Source organism: Chiloscyllium punctatum, chromosome 23, assembly GCF_047496795.1.
Source record: "Chiloscyllium punctatum isolate Juve2018m chromosome 23, sChiPun1.3, whole genome shotgun sequence".
Taxonomy (NCBI): Eukaryota; Metazoa; Chordata; class Chondrichthyes; order Orectolobiformes; family Hemiscylliidae; genus Chiloscyllium; species Chiloscyllium punctatum.
Genome location: NC_092761.1, coordinates 26,097,668 through 26,121,389, shown reverse-complemented (window position 1 = coordinate 26,121,389; position 23,722 = coordinate 26,097,668). Strand labels below are relative to the sequence as shown.

Here is a 23,722-nt window from a genome sequence, read left to right as displayed (position 1 = left end):
CCCCTCCTACAGAGCATGCTCCAGATCACACAGGTGCCTGGGTGATTGACAGCAGCTGCACCCAATAGAGTGGAGGGGGCGGGGCTGGAAGACTGGGACAATGGGAGTATAAACAACGAATGAATGTGGAGGACACTGGGGGATGGACAGGTCAGTGAGGGACAGGAGCAGTGCAGCAGCAGGAGGGGATCCTGGACAAACTGAGCAATGGGAGAGTCTGACAGGAGAGAAACTACAGGAAGGTTCTGTTTGGAGGCTCAGGCAGGGACAGCTGGGAGACTGTATGGTCTGGTGGCTTGGGCACGTTTTCTACTCTGCCTCTTCAAAGCCGCTGTTACCAAACTCTGAACCCGATCCTCTTGGTCCAGAGGAAAGGACACTACCACCATTTCTTGGTGTGCTTGTGGAAAGAAGGGAAGATTTTCTCAATCTCACTCACATGCAAACTCCATGAGCTCCTCCCACTTACTATCTACGGTGGGGATGAGATCGGGGTTAGGGATATAGGGACTGCCTTTCATAAGGAACTCACCTGTGTTGGTGTAATTAACAAGACTCAATACACAGTCACTAACACAAAGCTGGTGTACGTGAACTTTATCCAGAATATTAATACCCATAACTGGGTGACGCAGACCCCAATGTACAGAGTTAAGTCCTGGATATTAATAACAGGCTTTGTGTGTGAGAAATCACGTCTCATGAACTTGAGTCAATTTTTTTGAAGTAACAAAAAGGATCCATGAGTAAAGCGGTGGAAATGATCTACATGGTCTTCAGTAAGGCGTTCAACAAGGTTCCCCATGGGAGACTGGTTAGCAAGGTTAGATCTCATGGAATACAGAGAGAACTAGCCATTTGGATACAAATCTGGCTCAAAGGTAGAAGACAGAGGGTGGTGGTGGAAGTTTGCTTTTCAGATTGGAAACCTGTGACCAGTGGGGTGTCACAAAGGATTGGTGCTGGATCCACTAATTTTCACAATTTATATCAATGATTTGGATGTGAACACAGGAAGTAATGTTAGAAAGATCACAACAAAATTGGAGGTGTAGTGGACAGTGAAGAGGATTACCTCAGATTATAACAGGATCTTGATCAGATGGTTGAATGTGCTGAGGACTGGCAGATGGAGTTTAATTTAGATAAATGTGAGGTGCTGCATTTTGGGAAAGCAAATACTAGCAGGATGTATACACTTAATGGTAAGGTCCTCGGGAGTGCTGCTGAACAAAGAGACCTTGGAGTGCCGGTTCATAGCTCCTTGAAAGCAGAATCGCAGTTCGATAGGATAGTAAAGAAGGTGTTTAGTATGCTTTCCTTTATTGGTCAGAGCACTGAGTATAGGAGTTGGGAGGTTATACTGCGGCTATACAGGGCATTGGTTAGGTCATGCTTGGAATATTGCATGCAATTCTGATCTCCTTCCTATCAAAACAATATTGTGAAACTTGAAAAGGGTCAGAAAAGAATTACAAGCATGTTGCCAGGGTTGCAAGATTTGAGCTACAGGGAGCAGATGAATACACTGTTTTCCCTGGAGCGTCAGATGCCGATGGGTGACCTTATAGAGATTTATAAAATCAGTAGGGGCATGGAAAGGATAAATACACAAGATCTTTTCCCTGCAGTAGGGAGGAGGCATGATGGGAGGTGGGAGACAGAGGGGGGAGACCGAGAGCAGAGGGTAACGGTTATTTTGTAGATCTGTTTTCTCCCTATCCCCTTCAATCCCTCTGAAGGATTCAGAACAATTGCACAGTCCCTGGAAAGTCGAGCTTCAGGGTGGTCAGGTGCTGAAGGTTGCATTTGGGACACTGATCTTTATTGGTCTGTGCACTTATCAATAAATGGACCTGGATTCAATTCCACTGTCCTGGATTCATGTCTGTGGCCACAGATGCGCCTGTCTCTGACCCTGACTTACTGCATCCCCTGTCAGTATAGCTCTGCCATTCTCCTTCATCCAGTTTTGTGGAGCGGAGCTATCTGTGGTGTCATGAACCTGGCTGTTACTGATTTCCCCTGAGAGTCCACTCCACCTGTTCCCCCCTTACAGAATCCCAAGTGGTGCACAATATCTGTTTGAGAAGGGGAATGATCACTGGGGAGTCCTGCACTTCCTTCCTGAGCCTATTACTAGATCTGATGGTCACCCATTCCCTTTCTGCCTGTGTAACCCTCACCTGCAGTGTGACTAACTCACTAAATGTGCTGCCCATAACATTCTCAGTATTGCAGATACTCCACAGTGAGTCCACTCTCAGCTCCAGTTCTGAAAAGCAGTTTCCCAGTAGCTGCATATGGACACACTTCCTGCACACATAGCCGTCAGGGACACTGGAAGCGTCCCTTATGTCCCACATTGTACAAGAGGAACACACCACGGGTCTGAGGTCTCCTGTAATAATGTGTCTCCAGATTCAGCTAATTACTCCCATTAAGAGAATTTAAATGAGCGAGAAACCTTCCTTCACTTCAAACATTTCCATTATAATCAAAAGCCCCAATCTTTACTTAAGCTGACACTTTATATTTTTAAAAACTGTTAAAAAAAAAACTCAGCAGGTTTCACTTACAAACTGGCTGTTCCCATTGGGACCATACGAATTTCTGAATGGCCTGAACTAAAACTGAAGCTGAGGGTTTCACCTTCTCCCTGTCTCCCCTCACTCTGTTTACACCCAACTCCAAAACACACATTGAGCCAAGCAGCCCTCACAGTGCAGCCCTGTCATTTTCATTGCCTTCTCACATCTACACTGCCCTCAGCCTCCTGTACTGTTCCAATGTATCTCAATGGGAGCTGAGGAACTGCACCTCATCTTTCAACTCAGACCTTTGTAACCCTAGAGTCAACATAGACTTCAGCAGTTTCTGAATGAACAGATCATTGTCAGAATCTGGAACATTCCCCCCCCAATCCCTGCATTCCTGATGAAAGGAATATGCCCAAAACGTCAATTCTCTTGCTCCTGAGATGCTGCCTGACCTGCTGTGTTTTTCCAGCGCTACACATTCATGCAAGCTGGAAGAACAACACCTCATCTTCTACTTGGGGACCCTGCACCCCTCTATCCCCAGTATCAAATTCAATTATTTTAGGTCCTGGACTCTCCAATGTCCGAGCGCCCGAGCCTCTTAACCCACATACCAGGCCTTGTTATTACAGCCTATCATTACACATTACCTATGGTTAGCCACTAACAGTCCCCATAAACAACTATTTACCCTCCCCCAGCCAGATCGTTATCCACTCCGTTGTCCAACTGCTCCCATCTCTTTGGACTCTATCACCACCTATCGTTTACTCCTTAACCCCTACCTTCTGCATATAAACCGACATTTCTTTTCAGTCACATCAGTTCTGAGGAAGGATCAGCAGATCCAAAACGTTAACTCTGATTTCTCTTCACAGATGCTGCCAGACCTGCTGAGCTTTTCCAGTCCCTTTTGGTTGTTGTGTGAGATTTACAGAATCCACAGTTCTTTTGGTTCTAATTTACCAGGAATTTCTAATTCAAGTCTAGCAGCCTAAAACCGTGCATTTATAAACCCTCCCAGTCCACAACAGCTCCATTTCTTCCCCAGACTTTGCAGCCTCTCCCACTCCCTTCACACTCACTCGGTCCCCCATCACCGTGACACTGCGCCTGCACAGCTTATGGCTACGCGTTGGTCTGCAGGACCCACCCCAATTCACTCCCATTGGCTGGAGGATCACGCCAATTCTCCTATTGGTCTGAAGTTGCTGTCAATCACTGGGCCCCATTGTGACATGAGTGGGCTCCTCCCAAGAGCATCAGATGCTGAGAGGTGACCTCATAGAGCTTTATAAAATCATGAGGAGTATGGATGGGAAAAATAGATAAGGTCTTTCCCTGGGGTGGGGGAGTCTAGAAGAGAAGGTGTAGGTTTAAGGTGAGAGGGGAAAGATTTAAAAGGGAACAAAGAGGCAACTTTTTTCACACCGAGATTGGTGCGTGCATGGAATCTTCTGTTCAGGGAAGTGGTGGAGGCTGGTACAATTACACAATTTGGCATCTGGATGGGTATGTGAACAGGAAGGGTGTAGAGGGATATGTGCCAAATGTTGGCAAATGGGACTAGATTAGGTTGGGATATCTGGTCGGCATGGACCAGTTCGACCAAAGGGTCTAATTCTATGCTGTATGTCTCTATGACTCTGCCCTGGGATGAGCTTCATCATTCACAGTGAATGGGCAGTAACACAGATAACAGGGGTTTGGGGCTATTCAGCCCATTGGGGCTGTACTCTCCCCCTCTGGAGATGGTGCCAGTCAGTCCCAACTCACCTCCCATTTGGACATAGCCCTCCAAATCCTTCCTTAAACATGTTAAATTCCAAATTTGTTTTGACAAAAACTACTGAATCTGCATCGAGCTGTCGGTCAAACTGTTCCAGATGCTCAGAACTTAGTGAGTAAAATAATCTTCACATTTTTAACCTGCATTATTTGCCAGTTACCTGAAAGTAGTTACTAAAAATTGTGACGTTAATAATTTCTCCCTCTGTGCCACCGTGAGTGGTTAGCACTGCTGCCTCACAGCGCCAGAGACCCGGGTTCAATTCCCGCCTCAGGCGACTGACTGTGTGGAGTTTGCACGTTCTCCCCGTGTCTGCATGGGTTTCCTCCGGGTGCTCCAGTTTCCTCCCACAGTCCAAAGATGTGCAGGTCAGGTGAATTGGCAATGCTAAATTGCCCGTAGTGTTAGGTAAGGGGTAGATGTAGGGGTATGGGTGGGTTGCGCTTCGGCGGGGCGGTGTGGACTTGTTGGGCCGAAGGGCCTGTTTCCACACTGTAAGTAATCTAATCTAATCTAATCCTCTAATCTCTCTGTAAATTAAATATCCTGGATTCAAATCTGCTCCTGGTCAAAATCACTGCCTAATCTCAGCTCCAAGGAGAATTATCTGACCTTCTGCTAACTCTCCATAAAAGAGAAACCCATCTTAATTTTAGTAGTGTCATAATAATGTACAGCAGAGAAACAGACCCTTCGATCCAACTTGTCCATCCCGACCAGATATCCTAAATTAATCTCATCCCATATGCCAGCTTTTGGCCTATATCCTTCTAAACTTTTGCTAATCACATCCAACATCTCAAAGGCATAACTGGGTAATTGTACCAGCCTCCACATTTCCTCTGGCAGCTCATTCCATAAACGTACCATGTTCAGCTGGAAACATTGCTCCTTAGATCCCTTTTAAATCTTTTCCCTCACATGTGAAACCTGTGCCCCCAAGCTTTGGACTCTCATATCCTGGGAATAAGACCCTGGGATTTACCCTATCCATGCCCCTCACAATTGTATCCGATGCTCCAGAGAAAACAGCCCCAGCCTATTCACCCTCTACCTATATAGCTCAAACCCTCAACCCTGGCAACATCTTTGCGGATCTTTTCCGAACCCTTTCAAGTTTCACAATATCATTCCGATAGCAGGGAGACCAGGACTGAAAGCAGAATTCGAGAAGTGGCTGATTCAATGTGCTGTGCAGCCACAAAATGACGTCCCAACTCCACTACTCAATGCACTGACCAGTAAAGGCAAGGACACCAAACACCTTCTCCACTACCCTGCCTATGATTCCACTTTCAAGGAACTATGAACCTGCACTCCAAGGTCTCTTTGTTCAGCAACACTCCCCAGGACCTTCCCATTAAGTGTATAATTCCTGCCCTCGTTTGCTTTTCCAAAATGGAGCACCTCACATTTACCTGAAATAAACTCGATCTGACAATCCTCAGCCCATTTGATTGAAGTCCCATTGTACTCTGAGGTAACCTTCTTCACTGTCCAGTGCACCTCCAATTTTGATGTCTACTGTAAACCTACTAACTATACCTCATATATTCACATAGAAATCATTGATATAAATGATGAAAAGCAGTGGACCCAACACTGATCCTTACACCATATTGCTCATCACAGGCCTCCAGTCTGAAAAGCACTATCCTCCGTCTCTAACCTTCCAGCCAATTTGTATCCTAATAGCTGGTTCTCTCTGCATCCCATGGTGTCTAACTTGCTAACCAGCCTGTTATGTGGAACCTTTTTAAATGCCTTTCTGAAGTCCAAGTTAGTGATTTATGTACAAAGCCATGCTGACTATCCCTAATCACTTCTTGCCTTTCCAATTACATATAAACCTCTCCTTCAGAATTCCTTCCAACACCTTGTCTGCCACTAACTTCAGGCTTACCAGTGTATTTAACCCTGGCCTTTCCTCATCACCTTTCGCAAATAATGGCACCTGTCTTGCAGCACCTCACCTGTGGCTATCGGTGATAGAAATATCTCAGCGAGGGGCCCAGCAATCACTTCCCTAACTTCCCACAAAGATTTGGGATACACCTGATCAGGTCCCACAGATTTACTCAGCTTTATGTATAAGACATCCAGTACAACCTCCTCTGTAATATGGACAGTTGTCAAGTTATCACTATTTATTTCTCCAAAGTATCCAGCTTCCATATTCTCTTTCAGTAAATGCTGACATGAAATCCTCGGATAGCATCTCTCCCACCTTCTGTGGTTCCACAGACAGCCTTGTTAGACAATAGACAATAGGTGCAGGAGTAGGCCAATCAGCCCTTTGAGCCTGCACCACCATTCAATATGATCATGGCTGATCATTCCTAATCAGTATGCTCTTCCTGCCTGATCTCCATAACCCTTGACTCCACTATCTTTGAGAGCTCTATCCAACTCTTTCCTAAGTGAATCCAGAGACTGGGCCTCCACTGCCCTGTGGGTCAGAGCATTCCACACAGCCACCACTCCTCTGGGTGAAGAAGTTTCTCCTCATCTCTGTCCTAAATGGTCTTCCCCTTATTTTTAAACTGTGTCCTCTGGTTCGGCACTCACCCATCAGGGGAAACATGTTTCCTCCTGCCAGAGTGTCTAATCCTTTAATAATCTTATATGTCTCAATCAGACGCCCTCTCAGTCTTCTAAACTCAAGGGTATACAAGCCCAGTCGCTCCAGTCTTTCAGTGTAAGGTAATCCCGCCATTCCAGGAATTGACCTCGTGAACCTATGCTGCACTCCCTCAATAGCCAGAATGTCTTTCCTCAAATTTGGAGACCAGAACTGCACAGAGTACTCCAGGTGTGATCTCACCAGGGCCCTGTCCAGCTGCAGAAGCACCTCTTTGCTTCTATACTCAATTCCTCTTGTTATGAAGGCCAGCATGCTATTAGCCTTCTTCACTACCTGCTGTACGTGCATGCTTGCCTTCATTGACTGGTGTACAAGAACACCCAGATCTCTCTGTACTGCCCCTTTACCTAAATTCATTCCATTGAGGTAGTAATCTGCCTTCCTGTTCTTGCCACCAAAGTGGATAACCATAAATTTATCCACATTAAACTGCATCTGCCCCTCACCTAACTTGTCCAGGTCACCCTGTAATCTGCTAACATCCTCATCACATTTCACCCTGCCACCCAGCTTTGTATCATCAGCAAATTTGCTAATGTTATTTCTAATACCATCTTCTATATCATTAATATATATTGTAAAAAGCTGCGGTCCCAGCACTGATCCCTGCGGTACCCCACTGGTCACTGCCTGCCATTCCGAAATGGAGCCGTTTATCACTACCCTTTGTTTCCTATCAGCCAACCAATTTTCAATCCAATCTAGTACTTTGCCCCCAATACCATGCGCCCTAATTTTGCTCACTAACCTCCTGTGGGACATTATCAAAAGCTTTCTGAAAGTGCAGGTACACTACATCTACTGGATCTCCCTCGTACATCTTCAGAGTTACATCCTCAAAACATTCAAGATTAGTCAAGCATGATTTCCCCTTCATAAATCCATGCTGACTCTGACCTATCCTGTTACTACTATCCAGATGTGCCATAATTTGATCCTTTATAATAGACTCCAGCATCTTTCCCACCACTGAGGTCAGACTAACTGGTCTATAATTTCCTGCTTTCTCTCTCCCACCTTTCTGAAAAAATGGTATAACATTAGCCACCCTCCAATCCTCAGGAACCCACCCCGAATCTATCGAACTCTGGAAAATAATCACCAACGCATCCACGATTTCTCGAGCCACCTCCTTCAGTACCCTGGGATGTAGACCATCAGGCCCCAGAGACTTATCAACTTTCAGACCTAACAGCCTCTCCAACACCAAATCCTGGTAAATATAAATTCCCTTAAGTTCAGGTCCTTCAGCCACAGTTACCTCAGGGAGATTGCTTGTGTCTTCCCCAGTGAACACAGATCTGAAGTACCCATTTAATTGTTCTGCCATTTCTTTGTTCCCCGTAATATAACTCCCCTGTTTCTGTCTTCAAGGGCCCAATTTTAGTCCTAACCATTTTTTTGCCTTGCACATACCTATAAAAAGCTTTTACTATCCTCCTTTATATTATTGGCCAGTTTACCTTCGTACCTCATTGTTGATCTTTGAGGATCCCTATTCTCTGCCTGGTTACTCTTTTGTCCTTAGTGTTTTGTAGAATCTCTTTGGATTGTCCTTAAACCTCTTTCCCCCAAAGCTCTCATTTATCATTTTTGCCCTCCTGTTTTCCCTCGAGTGTACTCCTACTGCCTCTATACTCCGACGGATTCACTCAAACCCAGCTGTCTGTACCTGCCATATCCCTCCTTCATCTTTTTGACCAGACCCTCAATTTCTCTCGACACACAGCATTCTCTACACCTACCAGATTTGGCCTTAACAGGAACATACTGTCTATGTACTCTTGTTGTCTCATTTTCACAGGCCTTTGGAGGCAATGGCAGATGAGGACATGGAAACTGTCATTCTCAGTAAAGAGGTAGTGTTGGGAAAGCTAACAGCCCAAAAGTACATGGGTCTCCTGGCCATGATGGAATGCATCCCAGGGGACTAAGAGAGATGGTGAAGGGTCTATTGACATTCCTTGCGAGAGGGATGTTTCTGCTGCAGCTGTACAGGGTGCTGGTGAGGCCACAATTGGAGTACTGTGTACAGGTTTGATCTCCTTACTTCAGCAAAGAATTACTGACACTGGAGGGGTTTCAGAGGAGGGTCACTGGTTGGGGTCGGGAGTTGAGAGGGTTGGTGTATGTGGAGAGACTGAATAGACTGGGACTGTACTTGTTGGAATTTAGAAGAATGGGAAGTTGTATTGGAAAAAATAAAATTAAGAAGGGAATAGATAAGATAGAAGTAGGGAGGTCATTTCCATTTGGGGGGGGGGGGGGGGGGGGCAGGTCAACCTAGAGAGCATAACGTCAAAATAACGGTGTATCTGATTTAGGACAGAGTTGAGGAGGAACTTCTTCAGCTAAAGGGTTATGAATCTGTGGAATTCCCTGTTGAGTGTAGCAGTTGACATTATCAACTTGAATTTCTTTAAGACAAAAGGTAGATTTGTGAACAGGAAAGGAATTAAGGGTTATGGTGAGAGAGCAGGAATGTGGAGCTGAGGCCATGAAAAGATCAGCCCTGATCTTATTGAATAGCAGTGAAGGCTCGAGGGGCCAGATGGCCTACTCCTGCTCCTATTCCTTCTGTTCTTATGTTCCCACTTTCCAGCCGTCCCTTTATCTGGGGGTTGCAAAGAAATATTGAAAGATCTCGCCTTGTACCGTCAAAATTCACCTTTGTCCAATTTTGAACACCAACTTTTAGATCTGGTCTATTATTTTCTGCAACTATTTTAAAACTAGTAGAATTATCGTCAGAGAATCCCAAGTGTGGAATCAGGCCATTTGGCCCATCACATCCACACTGACCCTCAGAGCCCCCTACCTTACCCCTGTAACGCTGCATTTCCCATGTCCAATCCCCCTAGCCTGCACATCCCTGAACACTCTGGGCAATTCAGCCTGGATTATCCACCCAACCTGCACACCTTTGGACTGTGGGAGGAAACCAGAGCACCCGGACGAAACCCACACAGACAACCTCAATAAGGTGATCATCCTGTTCTTATTTCCCAGTTCCACCCAAGTAAGTTCACCGGGCGAACTCACACAAATATCCTCCCTAAGCACAACAAGAATGTATCCCTAATCAAAAACACCATTCCACCTTCTCTCTTATCCCCTTTTCTATCCTTCCTCTTACATCTATTCCCTGGGACATTAAGCTACCTGTCCTTTCCAATCTAAGCCACGTTTCTGTAATACCCACTGTATCCCAGTCACATGTCCAAAACTATATCTTAAGCTAATCTGCTTTCCATGTTAAACATTCCGTGTCTTGCATTGAAATAAATGCAGTGCAGTGCTATCAAAAGGACATTGTGATGGGTAGAGGAGGTGGGTTGGCCCTGTTGGTGAGGGATTACGCTCATCCCCTTGCAAAGGGGGAGACACAGAATCAGGAGATGTAGAGTCAGATTGGAGGGTGGCTAATGTTGTCCCACTTTTCAAGAAAGGTTGGAGAGAGAAAACAAGGAATTATAGACCGGTTAGCCTGATGTCAGTGGTGAGAAAGATGCTGGAGTCAATTATACAAGATGAAATTATGGCTCATTTGGATAGCAGTAAAAGAATTCGTCAGAGTCAGCATGGATTTACAAAGGGGAATATACTGACTTGGATTGAAAATTGGCTGGCTGACAGGAAGCAAAGAGTAGTGATAAATGCTTCCTTTCGGAATGGCAGGCAGTGACTAGTGGAGTATCAAAAGGTTCGGTGCTGGGACTGCAGCTGTTTACAATATACATTAATAATATAGATGAACATATTAAAAGTAATATTCGCAAATTTGCTGAGGACACAAAGCTGGCTGGCAGGCTGAACTGTGAGGGGGATTTTATGAGAATACAGGTTAACTTGGACAGGCTAGGTGAGTGGACGGATGCATAGCTGATGCAGTTTAATGTGGATAAATGTGCGGTTATCCACTTTGGCGGCAAGAACAGGAAGGCCGATTACTATCTAAAAGGAGTCAAGTTTGGTAAAGTGGAAGAACAACGAGATCTTGTACTTGTATTCTTATACATCAGTCAATGAAAGCAAGCATGCAGGTACAGCAGGTAGTGAAGAAAGCTTACAGCATGCTGGCCCTCATAACAAGAGGAATATAGAAGCAAAGAGGTCCTTCTGCAGCTGTACAGGGCCCTGGTAAGACTGCACCTGGAGTATTGTGTGCAGTTTTGGTCTCCACATTTGAGGAAGAGCATTGTGGCTATTGAGGGAGTGTTGGGAAGGTTCATGAGGTCAATACCCAGAATGGCAGAATGATCATATGTTGAAAGATTGGAGCGACTGAGCTTGTATACACTTGAGTTTAGAAGAATGAGAGAGGATCTGATAGAGACCTACAAGATTATTAAAGGGTTGGACACTCTGGAGGCAGGAAGCATGTTTCCACGGACGGGTGAGTCCAGAACCAGAGGACACACTTTAACAATAAGGGAGAGGCCATTTAGAACAGAGTTGAGGAGAAACGTCTTCACCCAGAGAGTAGTGGACACATGGAGTGCACTGCCCCAGAAGGCAGTGGAGGCCAAGTCTCTGGATACTTTCAAGAAAGAGATGGATAGAGCTGTTAAAGATAATGGAATCAAGTGTCACGGAGATAAGACAGGAACAGGATACTGATTGTGGATGATCAGCCATGATCATAATGAATGGTGGTGCTGACTCAAAGGGCAGAATGGCCTATTCCTGCACCTATTGTCTATTATACCTTGTCAGTCCTACCTCATTCTGTGCCTTGCCCTTGCCTGTCTAACTTCTAAACTGTACCAGCCTCAGACTTACCTCCTTTCTCACTATCTCTTTAGGTTTACCCCCCACTCCATCACTGGTTTAATGCCTCCCGAGTAGCACTGGCAAATCTCTCTGCTTGGATATTAGACACCTTCCAATTCAGGTGTAATCCATCCTTCTTATGCACCTCAATTCTACCCCAGCAGAGATTCCAATGATCCAAAAATGTGAATCCTTCTCCCCTGTATCAGATCCTTGGCCACGCATTCATCTGCTCTACCCTGCTATTCCTACTCTCACTAGCATGTGGCACCGGGAGTAATCCAGATATTACTACCCACAAGGACCTGCTTATTATCCTCCAGGCTCATTTGCTATCTTCTCTCATCAGGACTTCATCCTTTTCTCTTATGTCATTGGTAACAATGTACAGTGACCTCCCACTGATCATTCTCCCCTTTCAGTATATTCTGCACCTTTGGAGCCATCCTTCACCCAGACAGTAGGGAGGCATCATCCCATTCTGATGTCTCACTGATAGCTACAGAAACTGCAGTCTGTGCTGCAGACCAGAGAGCCCCCTATCACAATCGATCACGTGGAACCGGATATACCTCACATTACACTAGATCCATTCCACTAGGAACTTGGCTGTCAGTGCAATATTCCCCTGAGAGTGTGACCCCCGACGCTTTCCAAAACAGTATACGTGTTTGAGATGGAAATAACCACAGGAGACACCTGCACTACTTGCCCTCCACTCCCCCCTTTCCGAGAGGAAACCCATCTACCTGACTGGATCGGCAGTTTTCCTACCTTTCTGAAACTGCCACCTATCACACACCACCCCACCCCCCCTCCCCCCACCTCCCCCCCCCACCCCCCACCCCTGTAAATTCTTCATTACCTTTAACCATCACTCCATCTGGTCCATGAAATCCTACAGGATTTGCATCCTCACTTCCTGCAGACAATCAGGATCACTGAAACTTTCCTTAATCTCCTAAAACCAACAGGAAGAGCACATCACTGTACGAATGGCCACCTCTGCACCTTAACAGTCCACAGACCCAGAAAAAGGCACACAGCCTTACAGCTTTACAAAACACTACTCTAGAATAAATTAGTACCAATATTTTATCTTAAAATACTTAACCAAATATCATAAGATATGTATTTAAAGATATAAGCCGTCGCCCTACTGAATGTTGTAGCTTTACTAAAATAAAACAGACTAAGATTTATCTTGGAAGAGACCGAAACCGACTGAGCTGTGAGTTACAGATGAACACCACTAAAAGAAACTTCGGTCAAATTTTTCCATGCCGACCAGATATCCGAACCTAATCTTACCCCTCTTGCCAGCACCTGGGCCATATCCCTCTAAATCTTTCCTATTCATGTCAAGTATCCAAATGCCTTTAAAATGTTATAATTGTCAGCCTTCACCACTTCTTCTGGCAGCTCATTCCAGACACGCACCACTTTCTGCATGAAAAAGTTGCTCCTTAGTTCCCTTTTATATCTTTCCCCTCTCACCCTCAACCTATGCTCTCTATTTCTGGACTCTCCTACTCAGGGAAAAGACCTTGTCTGTTTACCCTATCCATGCTACTAATGATTTTATAAACCTCTACGAGGTCACCCTTCAGTCTCTGATGCTCCAGGGAGAGAAAGCCCCAGTCTTTTTGCTCTCTTCCTGCAGCTCAAACCCTGGCAATATCCTTGTAAATCTTTTTTGAACCCTTTCAAGTTTCACAACATCCTTCCGATTGATGGAGAACAGAATTGCACACAATATTCCAAAAGAGGCCTAACCAATGTCCTGTACATGACCTTCCAACTTCTATACTCAATGCTCTGATCAATAAAGGAATGTATTCCAAACACTTTCTTCAATAACCTATCTACCTGCAACTCTATGTTCATGGAAATATGAACCTGCACTGCAAGATATCTTTGTTCATCAACACTATCTAGGAAATTGCCACTAAGTGCATCAGTCCTGTTAAGATTTGCTTTTCCAAAATGCAGCTCGTCACATTTATCTGCATTAATCTCCATCTGCCACTTCTCACCCCTCTGAACAACATCCTGTTGTAATCTGAGGTAACCCTCTTCGCTGTCCACTATACCTCCAATTTTGGTGTCATCTGCAAACTTACTAATTATACCTCCTATGCTCATATCTAACGCATACATATAAACCACGAAAAGTAGTGGACCCAGCACCGACCCTTGCGGCACTCTACTGGTCACATGCCTCCAATCTGAAAAACAACCCTCCACCACCACCCTGCCTTCTACATTTGAGCCAGTTCTGTATCCAAACGGCTAGTTCTCCCTGTATTCCATGAGATCTAACCTTGCTAACCAGTCTTCCATGGGGAACCTTGTCGAGCGCCTTACTGAATTCCATAGATCATGTCCACCTCTCTGCCCTCAACAATCCTCTTTGATACATCTTCAAATGTATCTTCAAATAACTCAATCAATTTTGTGAGACATGATTTCCCACGCACATAGTCATGCTGACTATCACTAATCAGTCCTTACTTTTCAGAATACATGCACATCTTGTTCCTCAGGATTCCCTCCAATAACTTGCCCAGCATCAATGTCAGGCTCACCGGTCGATCGCCCCCCTAGCTTGTCCTTACCACCTTTCTTAAATAGTGACACCACGTTAACCAACCTCTAGTCTTTTGGCATCTCACCTGTGATAATCGATGATACAAATATCTCAGCCAGAGGCCCAGCAATCACATTCCCAGCTTCCCCGAGTTCTCGGTTCACCTGATCAGGTGCTGGGGATTAACCAATCTTTACGGGTTACAAGACACCCAGCACGTCCTCCTCTGTAAGATGGACATATTCAACATGTTGACATCTATTTCCCCACATTCTATATTGCCCATGTCTTTCTCCACAGTAAACACTGATGCAAAACATTCAGTTAGTATCTCTCCCATCTCCTGCGGCTCCATACGTAGGCTACCTTACTGATCTTTGTGGAGCCCTATTCTCTCTCGAGTTACCCTTTTGTTCTTAATGTATTTATAAACACCCTTGGGATTATTCATATCCCTATTTGCCAAAGCTATATCATGTCCCCTTTTTGCCCTCCTGATTTCCCTCTTAAGTATACTCCTACTGTCTTCAATGCTCAGGGTTTTTTGGGATCTTTGGATTGGAATAAATGCAAATTATTACATCTTGAAAAAACAAACAAGGGCAGACTTACATTAATTAAAAACAGGGCCTCGAGTCGTGATATGGAACAAAGAGGCCGAGGGGTTCGGGTCTTTCAAGTCTGTGTCACATGTAGACAGGGTGGTTAAGAAGGTGCTTAGCACACTTGCCTTCAATGCGCAGACCTTTGAGTACAAGAGTTGGGACATTATTCTGGATGTTGGGGAGGCCTTTTCTGGAATTCTGTGTTCAGTTCTGGTCATGCTGATATCGGGAGGACATTATGTAGTTGGAGCAGATTCAGAAGAGATTTACCAGGATGTTGATGGGAATGGATAGTTTGAATTATACGCAGAGGCTGGATGGGTTGCGACTTCTTTCACTGGCGCGCAGGAGGCTGAGGAGTGACCTTATTAGACGTTTCTCAAATCATGGAGGGGTGGTATCAGTAATGTGAACAGCAGGTGTCCTTTCCAGGAAGGGACGTGATTCAAGACTGAGGACATACCTTTTAAGGTGACAGCAGAACGGCTTTAAAAAGGCGTACGGGATTTTTTTAAATTTTTGTTCAGACAATGGTTTATGTGTGGAATGAACTATCAGTGGAAGTGGTAGTTGTGAATCAAATTACAATTTTGGGTTGGCACAGTGGCTCAGTGATTAGCACTGCTGCCAGGACCCCAGGTTCGATTCCAGCTTTGGACAACTGTCTCTGTGGGACTTGAACATTCGCCCAGTCTCTGCATGGGTTTCTTCCGGGGCTCCAGTTTCCTCCCTAATGATAGCACAGCCCTATGGTCTGGTAGGACAATGCTGCCTTTACCTTTTACACAGTGATGCCACTGTGTCTCTGGGATGGGGAGAGGAAATGCTGAAGGTAGTGGATGGGACACCACAAAGGCACAGTGCTTTGTCCTGGAGGATGTTCACTTTATTTAATATTGTTGGGGGCTGCACTGATGCAGGCAAGTGGAGAATGTTCCAACAGAATCCGATGTGTGCCTTATAGAGAGCAAACAGACATTGGGGAATCAGGGGTTTGGGGAAACTGAGGTGTTCTCCTTGTAGCAAAGGCAATCGAGAGGAGCTGTGACAGAGGGGTTTAGAAAAGTTACACATGAAAATAATAAACCTTCTACCCATCAGCTCATGATACAAGGATTACAGGACACATATTAAAGGTTTGGGAAGATTCAAAGGAGAAATTTTATGCAGCAAATGGGATTCAGATGGAATACAATACTCACATACAATGCAAATATCCAGGTCCTGATGAATTGACTAATTCAAGCAGAGTTAGGTGTTACAATGACTGAGATTACCATCTGAATGTCCACTGTAATATCCTGTATTACAAGTTTATAAAATCCATCACTGTCAGTTCAGGTTAGAAACTCGCACCATCCCCTCCTCCTGGCCCAGTATGACTGGACATATTACCCCTTGTGGAGGTCAGCAGTCGGTTCAGGGGGAAATCTATGTGGGTTTCTAGGAGTTTCCACCTTGGAATTTCATGTGACTGAACAGGGCAGATCTTTGAAACATGGGACTGAATATTCCAAGAGTCAGTGAGATGTGGAGACCAGGATTTGCTGCTTTTCTTTCCTTCCGTGCTGCTGCTGTGCCTCATCAATGAGACACGGGGGGGTGAAAGGCTCATGCAGCTCGATGGGCAAGTTGCCTCCATTCTGACCAATGGGCAGCAAGCTCCTCCCACAGAGTATCTCTAAAAACAGAGCAACTCTGCATGCTTCACACTGCCCAGTGCTCCCAGTAAATGTTTAGCAGAATTGGGGGGGGGGGGGGGGGAACTCCTAGTAAAGGCATAACTATAAAGTTCTGAGAGTATTGTGAAGAGAGAGAGATGCACAGGAGAAGGGGGCAACAAGTTGTCAGATGGAGTATAATTTGGGAAAAAGTGAAGTCGGTCATTTTGGAGGGGATAAGAAGAGAACAGAGTGCTATTTACATGGTGGGAACTGTAGAAAGCTGCACCACAGAGGTTTTTTGGTGGTGGTGGGGGGTAATTCTGCAGGAAACACTGAAAGCTCGCAGATTCTGGGTCAGTCATGAAATCAAGGGTTCATTTCAGATTCATCAAGGTTAAGCTAACACCGACACAGGTATGGGGTTTCAGTAGCAATGGAGCTACGGTGAGGTGGAGACAAGCAACATTTTAGAAATTGGATCCTGGTGTTTGTGATTGCGTAGATGTCTGATCAGAAGGTCACCTTGGGGTTACAGATATGACAGCAATGTTGTGAAGAATGTAGTTCTGCCTCAGACTGCACCCAGTGAGAGGGAGGGGCTCAGCAGTAAGGGAAAGGAATTTGTATTAGCAACTGAAGGTTTAACCGTAACAATGTTTCCTTGGAGGAAATTGCAGTTAATCGAGTAGTGGGAATGTGATAAGCAGTTTGGTAACTGAGCAACAGTGGAGCAATGAAGTGGGACGATGGGGAGGGAGAGCTGGACATCGTCAGTGTACATGTGAAACCTCACACTGTGCTTTTGGACGATGTCACCTCCTGGCAGTGCGTAGGTGAGAAACAGGAGGGATCAAGGATAGATCCTTGAGGGACACCAAATACAAGGAATTCAGAAATGAAAGGGAGAGTGGAGATGGAGCAGGATTTACAAATGATGGTGAGGTCAAATGTTAGTTTGTTTTGCAGAATGGATGAGAAGGACATAACCAGAAAAGACAGACAGACATAACAAGGAACAATACCTGTGAATTGGGAGGGGGAGTGATGAGGAGGAAACAGAGTAGAATGTCTGTAGTTTAGCGAGACTAGTAAAAGATCAAGGTGAGCTCTGATAAGGCTTGACAAGAGACTGGAGAAAGATGTGAGTTTGGGACAAAAACCAGGAACACCATGTGAGGCAGTTAGTCTCGGTGGGCTAATGGGAGGGAGGGAAGCAGCAGAGGCAGCTGATCGGATTGTCTCAGTCTTCGTGACAGAGATACTCAATGTGCTCCTTGCTCTTGTTGTTGAAGGGAAGGATGAAGGAGACAGGATAATGGACAGTGTTTTACATAGAAACAAAACCAGGGTTAGTGATATTTAAAATGAGTGAACAAACCTAATGTATTTAACTTTTATCCAGAATATTAAAATGTACAATTGAAGTCCTTGTTCGAATCCCAGCTCGGCAGACGGTAGAAACTGAATGCAAGAAAAAATAACGAATTAGGAATCTCCTGATCTCCATGGAACCATTGTCAATGGCGAATAAAATCCTCACAACGTGACAGTCGCCCAACAAGCTACTCATTGTGTTAATCACTGCAAGGTCTCAACAAAGGAATGAAACTGGATGGACCACTCGGCATCTAACAAGGCATTAGAAAATACAACCACAGAATCAGCCCTCTCGACTCTGCAACATCCTGCTCACTAACATCTGGTTTTCTTTGTGCCAAAACGTGGCGACCTGTCTCACAGACTAGTCAAGGAACAGCCTGACATAGTCATACTCACAGAGTAACCCCTTACAGATAATGGCCAGACGCCACCATCACCATCCCTAGATAGAGTGTGATGATGGAAAAGCACAACAGGTCATGCAGCATCCGAGGAGCAGGAGAATCGATGTTTCGAGCCTAAGCCCTTCATCAGCCTGACCTGCTGTGCTTTTCCAGCACCACACTCTCGACTCTGATCTCCAGCATCTGCAGTCTTCACTTTCTCCTGAAATCTCTCGATATGTCCTGTCCCACCGGCAGGACAGACCAGGCAGAGGTGATGGCACAGTGGTGTACACACAGGAACCATTTGCCCTGGGAGTACTCAGCATTGACTTTGGACAGCAGGATGTCTCATGGCTCCAGCTAATTACCACGTACCGTGCTCCCACGGCTGATGAATCAGTGCTCCTCCATGTTCAATAACATTTGGAAGAAGCACCGAGGCAATAAAATGGTGACAAGCCTACTCTGGGTACAGGATTTCAATGTCCTCTACCAAGAGTAGCTCAGCAGCAGGATTACTGACTGAGCTGGTCGGGTCCTCAAGGACATAACTGCTCAACTGGGTTTGCAGCAGGCGGTAACGGAACCAGCAAGTGGGAAAAACATACTAGATCTTATCAGCATGAATCTGCCAGCTGCAAATACATCTGTCCATGACAGTATTGGTAAGAGCGTCCATCCCACAGTCTTGTTGGAGACAAAGCCTCACCTTAAAGTTGAGAAAAACCTCCATTGTGCTGAGTGGTACTATCACTGTGCTAAATGGGACAGATGTAGGAACTCAAACTGGATCTCCCTGAGGTACTGTGGGATAACATTACAGCAGCAGAACTGTACTCCAGCACGAGAGTGTAATCTCATGGGTTTGTACATCCCGCACTCACCCATCACAATGGACAGGAAAGGACGGCATGCCAAGAGCAGCACCAGGCATACCTAAAAATGAAGTGCCAACTTGGTGAAGCTACCAAGCAGGACTACCTGCATATCATAAGACCATATGACATAGGAGTGGAAGTAAGGCCATTCAGCCCATCGAGTCCACTCCACCATTCAATCATGGCTGCTGGGCACTTCAACTCCACTTACCCGCATTCTCCCCATAGCCCTTAATTCCCCGAGACAACAAGAATCTATCAATCTCTGCCTTCAAGACATTTAGCGTCCCAGCCTCCACTGCACTCTGTGGCAACGAGTTCCACAGGCCCACAACTCTCTGGCTGAAGAAATGTCTCCGCATTTCTGTTCTGAATTTACCCCCTTTAATTTTAAGGCTGTGTCCACGGGTCCTAGTCTCCTCACCTAACGGAAACAATTTCCTAGCATCCACCCTTTCCAAGCCATGTATGATCTTGTACGTCTCTATTAAGTCTCCCCTTAATCTTCTAAACTCCAATGAATACAATCTCAAGATCCTCAGCCGTTCCTCATATGTTAGACCTACCATTCCAGGGATCATCCGTGTGAATCTCCGCTGGACATGTTCCAGTGCCAGTATGTCCTTCCTGAGGTGTGGGGACCAAACCTGGACACTGTACTCCAAATGGGGCCTAACCAGAGCTTTATAAAGTCTTAGTAGCACAATGGTGTTTTTATATTCCAACCCTCTTGAGATAAGTGACAACATCGCATTCGCTTTCTTAATCACAGACTCAGCCTGCCTGTTGACCTTTAGAGAAACCTCGACTAGCACTCCCAGATCCCTTTGTACTTTGGCTTTACGAATTTTCTCACCATTTAGAAAGTAGTCTGTGCTTTTATTCTTTTTGCCAAAGTGCAAGACCTCGCATTTGTTCACGTTGAATTCCATCAGACATTTCCTGGACCACTCTCCCAAACTGTCTAGATCCTTCTGCAGCCTCCCCACTTCCTCAGTACTACCTGCCTGTCCACCTATCTTCGTATCATCGGCAAACTTCGCTAGAATGCCCCCAGTCCCTTCATCCAGATCATTAATATATAATGCGAACAGCTGCAGCCCCAGCACCGAACCCTGCGGGACACTGCTCGTCATCGGCTGCCATTCTGAAAAAGAACCTTTTATCCCAACTCTCTGCCTTCTGTCAGACAGCCAATCCTCAATCCATTCCAGTAGCTCACCTCGAACACCATGGGCCCTCACCTTGCTCAGCAGCCTCCCGTGTGGCACCTTATCAAATTCCTTTTGGAAGTCTAGATAGATCACATCCACTGGGTTTCCCTGGTCTAACCTGCTTGTCACCTCTTCAAAGAATACCAACAGGTTTGTCAGGCATGACCTCCCCTTAGTAAATCCATATCAAGCAGCATCAGCAGCAAGCAACAGAGCTAAGTAATCCCAACAATCAATGGATCAGATCAGAGCTCTGCAGTTCTGCCACATCCAGTTGTGAATGGTCATGGACAATTAAACAACTCGTTGCAGGAAGCACTACAGATATCCCCACCCTTACTGATGGAGGGGTTTCATACATCCATGCAAAAGATAAGATGACAGCATTTGCAGCAATTTTCAGCCAGATGCAAAGTGAGATGATCCATCTCAGCCTTCTCCAGTGGTTCCTAACGTCACAGATGTGAGCTTTAAGCCAGTTCAATTTAGTTTGAATAATACCCAGAAATGGTTAAGTAGTGTAAAGGCTATGGGTCCTGCTAACATTCTGGCAATAATACTGATAGCTTGTGCTCCAGAACTTACCACCCACCAAGTCACGTACCGCTCCAGCACTGGCATCGACCGACAATGTGGAACATTGCCCAGGCATGTTCAACACAAAAACACATGGCAAATCCAACCCAGGCAATTTCCATCTATCAGTCCACACTCGATCAGCAGTAAAGTGATGGAAGATGTTATAAACAGGGCTATCAAGCAGCAGCTGCTCAGCAACAGCCAGCTGAGTGACACTCATTTTAGGCTCCACCAGGGCCACTCAGCTCCCGATTGTGTTACCGCCCTGATTCACAACCTGACAACTAACTGAATCCCAGAGGTGAGGTGAGAGCGACAGCCCAGTCCCACTCCAACACCACTATTTCTAGCTGATTCCACCCTCATCTCAGCTCATATACTGAAACTCTCATCCATTGTGTGTTATATCCAGACTTAATTATCCAAACACACTCCTACCCAGCCTCCCAAATCCAACCTCCCTGTCATCTCAAGAAAAAAAATGAAAGCTCTATCACCTACGTGCTCACTTCTCCCCAAACATGTTCATCCATCAAAAGGCTCATATTCATAAGCGACAACAATATAAAATTCTCATTCTTGATTTGATTCCTGGCTGTGATCATCCCTAGCTCCCTGCACCACACATCCTTTGAGACCTCAACAACCCATTTTCTTTGAGACTCCCAACGATTTGTTAATTCATTACTTCAACTGTGTGGCTGATTCTACAGTTGCTAAAGCAACATGGTCTGGAATTTGCAGACAAAACCTCACAGGTCTGCTTTCCACCTTTAAGACATCCCTCAAAACCTGCTTTTTGGCAATGCTTTTGATCACCTGACCTAATATCTCCATCTCTGGCCTTATATCTAAAACTCTCAATAGTATTTTTGTGAAATTATAAGCATGATAATAAAACTACAAACCGTTCTTGATTTGGACATTATCTTCAAATCATCACTGTTGCTGTAATGAATACTCTGTAATGTCTCTTACCCAACCACATTGTGGGAGCACCTTCACCACTGTCTGTGTGGAGTTTGCACATTCTCCCCGTGTCTGCGTGGGTTTCCTCCGGGTGCTCCGGTTTCCTCCCACAGTCCAAAGAGGTGCAGGTCAGGTGAATTGGCCAATCTAAATTGCCCGTAGTGTTAGGTAAGGGGTAAATGTAGGGGTATGGGTGGGTTGCGCTTTGGCGGGGCGGTGTGGACTTGTTGGGCCGAAGGGCCTGTTTCCACACTGTAAGAAATCTAATCTAATCTAATCACTGCAGCTGTACAAGAAAGTCAAACATCACCCTCTCCACAGGCAACAGGGCTTTGGCATTAATCACTGGTATCTGTGGAAGGAGAAACACAGTTGATGTTTCAGGGAGTGCAAAATGGATTACAGGGAATGAAAATGGTGCCGAATTTGATCGTCAGAAATGGAAGGAAAATCCACTCGCTTATTGGAAAAAAAGAATTCTTGACTGTCAAAAATATTCAAGAAAAATGTAATCTGATAATAGAGCAATACATGGTCAGGGGCTGGGCCGCAGTGAAAAACTCATTTACAAAGGGTCTATAAAAGTAATAATACAGTACTAAACAGACCAAAAATACACCCATGGTTCGAGACTGAGGAAGCTTGATATCGACAAAGTGGTCATGAGGGAGCCCAAAGGTGAATCAGAGCAGTATTAGCTGTTATGATCACAATGACTCTATAATAGAGAAAGGCTGCACATGCGCCTGGCTGCACCTTGCCCCCTACAAAGATGGCGGCTCCGCACGTGTCCAGTGAATCTTTGTCCCGAATAAAGATGGCGGCCCTCACTCAGGCCTGCAGCCGCTGAGGCAACTCTCCATTTACTGCAAACACGGTACTGGGGCGTTCAAACTTGTGTTTTCCGACGTGCACAATTTGTAAAACGTCTCCGCTCATAGTAACACAGTTTTTCTCCCGTTTCCCTGTTTATTTCTTTCCTTACCGTATCCTTTCTCTCCATAACTTCCCGAGCATTCATTACGGCGACTCTGCGCCGCGCGCGAGGGTGATCACATGGTTTAGTTTAGCTCCGCCCTTCATTTCCTTTCATTGGTTGGAGGACCAACCTCCCCTAGGTCCTTCAGTCCCGCCCACTGTCCTTTCATTGGTCCTGTGTAGACATCAATCACCCGCGGGCCCCTTGTTGAATAGAGCATGCGCACTGTGTCCTACTTTTGCTGATGTGGTGGCTAAAGTGATGGGAGAGTTTAGATTTTTTTTAGATTACATTACAGTGTGGAAACAGGTCCTTCGGCCCAACAAGTCCACACCGACCCACCGAAGCGCAACCCACCCATTCCCCAACATTTACCCCTTTACCTAACACTATGGGCAATTTAGTATGACCAATTCACCTAACCTGCATATCTTTGTGACTGTGGGAGGAAACCAGAGCACGCGGAGGAAACCCACGCAGACACAGGGAGAATGTGCAAACTCCACACAGTCAGTCGCCTGAGTCGGGAATTGAACCCAGTTTACTGAGGGGAAGAATTCCCTTTGTGTGAGCTCTGCAGTAGATTTCCTTTATTCATGGAGGGAATTGCCTTCCTAATCATGACTGTATAGCTGTGATTGATGAGTCAATGCCATCTGAATCAGTACATAATGTGAGAGGTAATTTCGGTTCAAACTTTAAGATGTGCCTGGACCACAGACTGATCTATAA

The 23,722-nt window shown here is 45.4% G+C and overlaps 1 long non-coding RNA gene across 4 annotated transcripts in view; it reads right to left on the bottom strand.

The window, feature by feature from the left end:
- LOC140494039 (uncharacterized) overlaps positions 1-23,082 on the bottom strand; it is a 44,478-nt gene extending 21,396 nt beyond the window's left edge. For all 4 annotated transcript variants that reach the window (XR_011963869.1, XR_011963868.1, XR_011963871.1 and 1 more), the window contains exon 1: positions 22,997-23,082. This is a non-coding gene — a long non-coding RNA (uncharacterized lncRNA). The remainder of the gene's footprint in view (positions 1-22,996) is intronic.
- Between the last annotated feature and the right edge of the window lie 640 nt (positions 23,083-23,722).